Here is a 10,398-nt window from a genome sequence, read left to right on the forward strand (position 1 = left end):
AAAATGATGAAAAGCAAGGACCTACAACTAAGATTACTTTACCCAGAAAAGCTATCATTTAGAATCAAAACTAAAGAAGTTCATCACCACCAAACCAGTATTACGAGAAAAGTTAGAGGGACTTCTTGAAGAAGAAAAAAAGGGAGAAGGAAGAGGAGAAGGACAAAAAGAAAGGAGGAGGAGGAGGAAGAGGAGGAGGAGGAGGAGGAGGAGGAGGAGGAGGAAGAGAGAGGAAGAAAAGGATCAAAATAATAAAATGGCAATAGCCCTAACCGGTTTGGCTCAGTGGATAGAGTGTCGGCCTGCGGACTCAAGGGTCCCAGGTTCGATTCCGGCCAAGGGCATGTACCTTGGTTGCGGGCATACCCCCAGTGGGGGGTGTGCAGGAGGCAGCTGATCAATGTTTCTCTCTCATTGATGTTTCTAACTTTCTATCCCTCTCCCTTACTCTCTGTAAAAAATCAATAAAATATATTTTTAAAAAATGCAAATGGATAAAAATGTTCAAATCAAAAGACATGCGGTAGCTGAATGGATAAAAAAACAAGACCCTAACATATGTTGTCTACAAGAGACTCACTTCAGATGGAAAGACATGCACAGACAAAAATTGAACAGATGAAAAAGGTATTTCATGGAAATAAAAACACACAAAACAAGCTGGGGTAGCAATATTTATACCAGAAAAAATAGGCTTTAAAACAAAGGTTATAACAAGAATCAATGAAGGAGCCAGAAATTCCACTTCTGGGCTTTATCTAAAGAAACCCAAACATTACATTGAAAAGACATATATATTCACTGCAGCATTACTTAAAATAGCCAAGATATGAGCACAACCTAAGTGTCTATCAGTAAATGAATGGATTTTAAAAAAGAGGTGATGCTGCCCCGCTGGTGTGGCTCAATGGTTGAGCATCGACCTATGAACCAGTAGGTCACAGCTTGATTCCTGGTCAGGGCACATGCCTGGGTTTCGGGCTCAATCCTTGGTGTGGGGCGTGCAGAAGGCAGCCCACCAATGATTCTTTCTCATCATTGATATTTCTATCTCTCTCTCCCTCTCCTTTCCTCTCTGGAATCAATAAAAAAAAATTTTTAAATAAAATATAAATAAATAAAAAGAGAATTAAATTTTGCCATCTGCAACAACATAGATGGACCTAGAGGGTATTGTGCTGAGGGAAATAAGTCAGATAGAGAAAGACAAATACCATATGACTTCACATATGTGAAATCTAAAAAACAAAATAAACAAATAAGCAGACCAGAAACAGACTTCTATACACAGAGAACATTTTGATGGATGCCAGATGGGAGGGAGATTGGAGGAGATGAAAAAGGTGGAGAAATTAAGAAGTACAGGTTAGTAGTTACAGAATAGTCATGGGGATGTAAAGTACAGCATAGAGAATATAGTCACTAATGTTGTAATAACTATGTATGGTGTCAAATGAGTACTAGATTTATCAGGGTGATCAAGTCATAAGTTATATAAATGTCTAATCACTGCGTTTAACATCTGAAATGAATATAATATTGTACATCACCTGTAATCAAAAAATAAATTTGTTTAAAACCCTTCCAAAAGTAAAATTCCGGGACCAGATGGCTTCACTAGTGAATTCTGCCAAACACTCAAAGAAGATTTAATACCTATCCTTCTCAAACTCTTCCAAAAAACAAATAGATTTACACATTTAAGCCATCATAGAATATTAGCTGTCTGTATTATTTTTTGCCTCTTTTATAGTATTCTTCATTTGATCTGCCTTACTTCTTGGCTTGCTATTTAGAGATTTAGCTTCTCAAAGAGACCCTTCTAATGGCTAGGTTGATGGTAAAAGCAAGATGAAATAACTTTCCATGTTATAAAAGCCAGAGCAAAAACCTAGTCTTCCACCCCTGGCCAGTGTGGCTCAGTTGGTTGGGCATCCTCCCGTGAACAAAAAAGCTGCTGGTTTGATTCCCGGTCAGGGCACATGCCTGAATTGCAGTCTCAATCCCCTGCAGGAGGTAGTCAATCAATGCTCTCCTGTTGATGTTTCTCTCTCTCTCCTTCTCCCTTTTCCTCCCTCTAAAAATCAGTAGAAATATATTTTTTTAAAAGTTAATCCTTCAAATCTCAAGAAAAAATGGATTTAAAACCAAATAAATAAAATTACTCTTAATATCACACAGTGCTACTGCAGAGAGAAAATAAATGAATTTTCAAATGAGTGGGAAAGAAGACAGAGGAAAAATGAATATGGAAAGAAGGAAAAAAGGAAAAGATTGTATTGATAAGTAGAGCTTGACAATGTTGTAAACAGATACCCTAATGTAATTCAAAACCCAGCTTTGGATTGAAAAGGAAAAATTTCCTTAGGAAAGCATAACTAGGTAGATTCATATGAGATTTCCTCCGCCATAGCCTTTTTTTATTTTGCCTATGTACACATTGTCTGCTGATATCAAGGACAAACAGTGGTTCTGTGTTTGCTCTTCAGTACCTTTGAACCATCAGTACATAATTGATTATTGTAGCTCCTATTCCAAGATCACAATCAACTATATTCATGAGTAAGAAAATGGTTGTAAAATTCTAGGTAAATATTACACTATATCCAATTTAACGATGGCTTAACTGGGGAAATTTTATAGGTTGTTTCCATTTCAAATAAGAAAGATTTATATTCCAACAGGCTTAGGAGGACACCTACTGGATTATATGCCCACAAATAATAGTCAGATAAAATAATCCTGCTCATCTTGTCACCAGATGAGACCAGCCTGGACCAGGCCAGTCAGTAGTGTGTGGATTCTTGACTTTGTGCAAAAAGATTTCACAATATGAGTCCAGGTGATTTTGAGAGTTTGTTTATTAAATCTGGGGGCAGTGAAACAAAGGAAGGACTTAGGGTAGAAAAAGCAACAGGAGTGCCCTCACTGGTTTTGCTCAGTGAATAGAGTGTCGGCCTGCAGACCAGGGGGTCCCAGGTTCGATTCTGGTCAGGGGCACATGCCTGGGTTTCGGGCTTGGTTCAACATGGAGAAGGCAGCCAATCAATGATTCCCTCTCATCATTGATGTTTCTATCTCTCTCTTCCTCTCCCTTCCTCTCTGAAATCAATAAAAAATATATTTAAAAAAAGAAAAAGAAAAGAAAAAGCGACAGAAGAGAGTCTAGAACAGGGGTGGGCAACCCCTGGCACGCATGCCAAACATGGCACACCAGTAACTTTTGCTGGCACGCAAAACCCTCTCTTATAATCTTCCATTTACAATTTTTTTCTTAATATCGACTTTTTTATTTTTCAAATAAATTCAGTGTAGGTGCATCTTAGATAAATAAATAATTTTACATAACAAGTTATCTTAAAGACCACAGACATGCATTGACGAGAGAGGGGAAGAGCAATTTCTATGCCTCTGCCTTAACTCTCCCTGCCTTCCTAGATCCGACCAGTGTTTTGGTTTCATCCACATACGCTTGTGAATCTTTGTTCTCAGTGATGAATTTTGTTAAGTCTTTTAATAGGAGTAGCCTGACGGATGAAAGTAGTAGCTCGTGCATATCTCTGAAGGTCACGAAATATAAACCTGATGTAAAATCTCTGTCATCAGTGATGCAGCAGCAAAAGTCCCACTGATAATATCAAACGGAGTCATAAAGTTTTCTGTCGGATTATCAGTGTACATGTATACATTAAAAAATAAATGTATTTTTCATCATCATATACTGTGTTTTTGTCGCTCGAATGAATTTTATTATTTCTTCAAGGTTCCTCACATACGTACACCTTAAGAGCAGGGGTCCTCAAACTTTTTAAACAGGGGGCCAGTTCACTGTCCCTCAGACCGTTGGAGGGCCGGACTATAGTTTAAAAAAAAACTATGAACAAATTCCTATGCACACTGCACATATCTTATTTTGAAGTAAAAAAACAAAACGGGAACAAATACAATATTTGTATTTGCATGTGACCCCTGCTTAAGAGATATCAAGTAGGCGTAACATGTTCTCAAAAAATTAGGGTTGGCACACAGAAGAATTTTGAGTCAGAGATTTTGCTGGTTTTGGCACGCACTTACAAAAAGGTTGCCCACCCCTGGTCTAGGAGGTGCTCTGCTTTGGCTCCCTAAAAATGTTATAGGAAAGAAGTGAGCCTAAGCCCTGGCCTGGAAGCTCAGTTGGTTAGAGTGTCATCCCATTATGCCAAGATTGTGGGTTCGATCCCTGGCAAGGGCACATACAAGAAGCAATCAATGAGCCCTGACCAATTTGGCTCAGTGGCTAGAGCGTTGGCCTGTGGACTGAGGAGTCCCAGGTTCGATTCTGGTCAAGGGCATGTACCTTGGTTTCAGGCACATCCCCAGTAGGGGGTGTGCAGGAGGCAGCTGATCGATGTTTCTCTCTCTCATGGATGTTTCGAACTCTCTGTAAAAAATCAATAAAATATATTTAAAAAGAAAGAAGCAATCAATGAATGCATAAATAAGTAGAGCAACAAATCTCTCTCTGAAATCAATCAATAATTTTTTTAAAGGTAGTTTAAAAAAAAAATGAAGTGAGCCAAGGCAGGGCTGCTGTTAGCTCACTGGAAAGTCAAAGAAGAAGGCCTTGGGGACAAGATCAGGGGGTAAACCCAAGATGAGCTGCCACTGCCCGATGCTCCCCTGGTCACAAGTCTCATAGGGATCCTTAGATCCTTAGAGTTCAGGAGGAAGTAAAAAGGTCATGCTTGAGAAGGGGCAAGGGTGTGCTCTAGAACAAGGCCTCACTGGTATCCTTTGTCTTGAGGCTTCTATCTCTGTTCTGTGGGAGAGAATCTTAGGGGAGGGTGTCAGCAGAATATTCATTAGCTTTCCAGGTGCATTTCTAATATGCTGATTTATCAAAATGAGCATATTGGGGAGTTTAGGATTATTCTTTGGTCTGCTTTACTGTTTTACTTTTATCTTGGGTGCCCGGCTCTAATCAGGGTTTGCTATTTGTTCTCCTGACTTCATCCTCCCTGGGTTTAGCTGGCACAAATGGCATTACTGGGTCTCTGTTCTCTATTTCCCTAAGCAGAGTGATTTAAGCTCTGTATTCTCTGGTTAGGGGGGAGCGTTGTAAATCATTTGCTCCTAAGTGTCCTTGGTTAGGGAAGATAAGGACTTGAGATTCACTAAGTGGCTGTAAGTTATTCAAATTGTTTGGCCGCCTTTATCTTGTCTCAGTGTCCCCATTCCACTTGCCCAGGAACTTTCCTAGCTTTTTACTATCCTGCCTCAATCTGAAAACTGGCTTCACAATTTCACAAATTCGGGTCAGTAGTGCTCTGACCCTCTATTGTGAAGTAGGGCAATGGCTCCCGTGATCTCTTCACTGTGATGATAGCGATCCTGTGTGCCAGCTTTCCAAATAACTAGATTAATGCTGAAAAAGGAAAGTTCTGGAGCCTTTGAAGCAGTTTCTGATATTGGATTTCATTTCCATATGTAAAAATGGGTTTTTTGCCCTAGCTGGTTTGGCTCAGTGGATAGAATATTGGCCTACAGACTGAAGGGTCCTGGGTTCGATTCCGGTCAAGGGCACATGCTTGATCCCCAGTAGGGGGCGTGCAGGAGGCAGCCAGTCAATGATTCTCTCTCCTCGCTGATGTTTCTATCTTTCTCTTCCTCTCCCTTCCTCTCTGAAATCATTTTTTTAAATTGGTTTTTCTCCTGCTTATTATATCTTTTTAAATTACAAGAAACATAAGTCATGAGTTCAAGGTGCTTATGAATCCAATGTGCTTACAACAGTAGTAATCTTGGTTATGCAAGAATTTAACCTGGAACTTTATAACAATTTCAATACGGATACATTGTAACAGTATATCAAAGATTCTATGGAGTAGAACAAGGTACCAAATGTATTTGACATTTTTCGGATATCTGTGGTAATGGCCACCTCCATCCACAGGATTAGGAATGGATTCCTGGCAATCCTGCTTTTGCCATGTGACCCCTCAACACATACAGCTCTGGCCATACCAGCTAGACAACAGGTAGATTCACTGTCCTAATCGGCTAATTGGATTCTTATTCCTAAGAATTTAAAATCAGATCTGAAGGAAGACCAAATCAGCTTGTCTCTTCCCAGTGGATCCATATCTTATTAATGAGGCACTATGTCACAAGCAAAAAGTTACTTTTGGGGACAGAAGTTAGTCTTCAGGGACAACGAAAAAAGCAGATGTACAGAGAGGAGCAGAGGTGAAACAGAGATTATTCCCTGAGCTCCATTGCACAGTTCCAGGCGCTTCCTAGGGTCTGCATACCAGCCTTTGAGTTTCATGAGACATATAAAATCACCTTTCTTTTGCTAAAGTAAACTCCAGTAGGCTGCTTTTACAGCAGCCACCATAAAAAATGCTTCATTGGCTGAAACCGGTTTGGCTCAGTGGGTAGAGCGTCAGCCTGCGGACTGAAGGGTCCCGGGTTCGATTCCGGTCAAGGGCATGTACCTGGGTTGCGGGCACATCCCCAGTAGAAAATGTGCAGGAGGCAGCTGATCGATGTTTCTCTCTCATCGATGTTTCTAACTCTCTATCTCTCTCCCTTCCTCTCTGTAAAAAATCAATAAAATATATTTAAAAAATAAAAAAAATAAAAGCCTAAGTGAGCGAACAACCGAACAACCAAATGACCAGTTGACCAGCTACTCTAATGCGCACTGACCACCAGGGGGCAGACGCTCAGTGTAGGAGCTGCCCCCTGGAAGTCAGTGCGCTCCCACAGTGGTAGCACTGCTCAGCTGACCGACTGGCGCCAGGCTCCAGGTCCATGGCTGGCAAGCACAGCTGCGGCAGCACAAGCCTCTCCCACTCCACAGCAGTGCTACCAAGTGGTGGTGGCAGGCACAGTGGGGCCTGGATGAGCAGGAGCAGTCTGGATTTGGGCTCCTCCCCGGCCGCCTGCTGCTTCATGCACTGCTACAGCCCTTGGGGGATGTTGGACTGCTGGTTTCCCTGCAGGCCGGGATTGGGCCGAAACCCGCAGTCCGACATCCCCTGAGGGGTCCTGGATTGCCAGAAGGCACAGGCCAGGCTGAGGGACCCCCCCGGTGCATGAATCCATGCACTGGGCCTCTAGTAGTACAAATAAAAATCAAAAAGAACCTACAGACCAATATCCCTCACTTATATACACGCAAAAGTTTAAACAAAATATTAGCAAATAAAATTAAGCAAGATATATTTTTAAATCATATACCATGACCAAGAGGAGTTTATTTCAGGGATGCAAGGCTGTTTCAATATTTGAAAAATCAATGTACAGACAGTCCTCAGGTTACGTCGGGCTCGACGTATGTCGTTTCATGGTTACGTCGCCATCTCCTATTTATTTATTTAAAAAAAAGTTCCCATCATTTCTACGTATGTACATATGTGCTTTATTTTTTTTATTATTTATTTACCACAAGTAAAGGTCAGGAATTGTTATCTTTCTTTAAATTTTTTTTACTGTTTCACTTCATTACTGCTGTGTATGTGCTCCATGTGAGTGACGTAGGTGCTTATGTAGGTGGGTTCCAACTTACGTCAAAAATCGCGTTATAAGCTTCCAAGCTCATTCTATGAAGCTAGCATCACCCTAATACCAAAACCAGGTAAAGACATCACAATGAAAGAGAATTACAGGCCAATATCCCTCATGAACATAGATGCCAAAATCCTCAACAAAATCTTAGCAAATCGGATCCAGCAGTACATCAGAAGGATCATACACCATGACCAAGTAGGATTTATCCCAGAGATGCAAGGATGGTACAACATCCGTAAATCAATAAATGTGATACATCACATAAACAAATTGAAAGAAAAAAACCACATGGTCATATCAATTGATGCAGAAAAAGCATTCGACAAAATCCAACACCCATTTTTGATAAAAACTCTCAGAAAGGTGGGAATAGAAGGATCATACCTCAACATAATAAAAGCCATATATGACAGGCCCACAGCCAACATCATACTCAATGGACAAAAACTAACACCATTTCCCCTAAGAACAGGAACAAGACAGGGATGCCCACTCTCACCACTCCTGTTCAACATAGTACTGGAAGTATTAGCCATTGCAATTAGGCAAGAAGAAGAAATAAAAGGCATCCAAATTGGAAAAGAGGAAGTAAAACTGTCCTTATTTGCAGATGACATGATATTATACATACAAAACCCTAGAGACTCCATCAAAAAGCTACTAGACTTAATACATGAATTTGGCAATGTAGCAGGATACAAAATTAACCCCAAGAAATCTGAGGCATTTCTATACACCAATAGTGAACTTTCAGAAAAGGAGACCAGAAAAACAATCCCATTTACCATCGCACCAAAAAAATTAAGATACCTAGGAATAAACTTAACTAAAGAGGTTAAAGACCTCTACTCAGAAAACTACAGGACGTTGAAAAAAGAGATAGAGGAAGACATAAACAGATGGAAGAACATACCATGTTCTTGGATTGGTAGAATCAACATCATTAAAATGTCCATACTACCCAAAGCAATCTATACATTCAACGCACTTCCCATTAAAATACCAATGGCCTTCTTCAAAGATCTAGAACGAACTCTCCAAAAATTCATCTGGAATAAAAAAAGACCCCGAATAGCTGCAACGATCCTGAGAAAGAACAAAGTAGGTGGGATCTCAATGCCAGATATCAAGCTGTATTACAAAGCCACTGTTCTCAAAACTGCCTGGTACTGGCACAAGAACAGACATATAGATCAGTGGAATAGAATAGAGAGTCCAGAAATTAGCCCGAACTAATATGCTCAATTAATTTTTGACAAAGGAGGCATGAACATACAATGGAGCCAAGATAGTCTCTTCAATAAATGGTGTTGGGAAAATTGGACAGACATATGCAAGAAAATGAAACTAGACCACCAACTTACACCATACACAAGAATAAACTCAAAATGGATAAAGGACTTAAATGTACGACAGGAAACCATAAAAATTCTAGAAGAATACAAAGGCAACAAAATCTCAGACATATGCCAAAACAATTTCTTCACTGATATAGCTCCTAGGGCAGTTGAAACTAAAGAGAAAATGAACAAATGGGACTACATCAAAATAAAAAGCTTCTGCACAGCAAAAGAAACCATCAACAAAACAACAAGAAAACCCACCTCGTGGGAAAACATATTTGCCAACGTCATATCTGATAAGGGCTTAATCTCCAAAATTTATAGGGAACTCATACAACTTAACAAAAAGAAGATAAACAATCCAATCAAAAAATGGGCAAAGGATCTAAATAGACACCTTTCAAAAGAGGACATTCAGAAAGCCAAGAGACATATGAAAACATGCTCAAAGTCACTAATCATCCGAGAGATGCAAATCAAAACAACAATGAGGTACCATCTCACACCTGTCAGAATGGCCATCATCAACAAATCAACAAACGACAAGTGCTGGAGAGGATGTGGAGAAAAAGGAACACTTGTGCACTGCTGGTGGGAATGCAGACTGGTGCAGCCACTATGGAAGGCAGTATGGAGGTTCCTCAAAAAATTGGAAATGGAACTCCCATTTGACCCTGTGATCCCACTTCTAGGAATATATCCCAAGAAACCAGAAACACCAATCAGAAAGGATATATGCACCCAGATGTTCATAGCAGCACAATTCACCATAGCTAAGATCTGGAAACAGCCTAAGTGCCCATCAGTAGATTAATGTATTAGAAAACTGTGGTACATCTACACGATGGAATACTATGCTGCTATTAAAAAGAAGGAACTCTTACCATTTGCAACAGCATGGATGGAACTGGAGAGCATTATGCTAAGTGAAACAAGCCAGTCAATGAAGGAAAAATACCACATGATCTCACTCTTTCATGGATAATTAAGACCATTACAAACTTTTGAACAATAATAAATACAGTGGCAGAGCTGCCTCAAACCGATTGTCAGACTTCAGTGGTAAGGCCAGGGAGGGTTGGGGGACAGGAGGGAGGGGAGTAAGAGATCAACCGAAGGACTTGTATGCATCCATATAACCATAACTAATGGACATAAGACACTGGGGGGTAAGGGAGGGCAGGGGCTTGTCAAGGGTGGGGGGGAAAAAAGGACACCTATGTAATACCCTTTGTAATACTTTTAGCGAAAAATAAAAAAAAAATAAAAAATAAAATAAAATAAATCGCGTTATATCACGCCATAGGAACAGATCTTCAATGTAACCCAAGGACCTACTGTAATCTACCATATTAACAGGCTGAAGAAGAAAAGTCACACAATCCTATCTAGCAATGCAGAAAAGCATTTGATAAAAGTCAGCACCTACTCCTGGTATTCTTAAGAAAGATAGGAATAGCCTTACTCAAGTTGTTTTCTTTAAGTCTACATAAAACCCTAC

This window comes from Myotis yumanensis, unplaced genomic scaffold (assembly GCF_028538775.1).
Source record: "Myotis yumanensis isolate MYYU_CA2020_CCGP unplaced genomic scaffold, mMyoYum1.0.hap1 SCAF_1, whole genome shotgun sequence".
In the NCBI taxonomy this organism is placed as follows: domain Eukaryota; kingdom Metazoa; phylum Chordata; class Mammalia; order Chiroptera; family Vespertilionidae; genus Myotis; species Myotis yumanensis.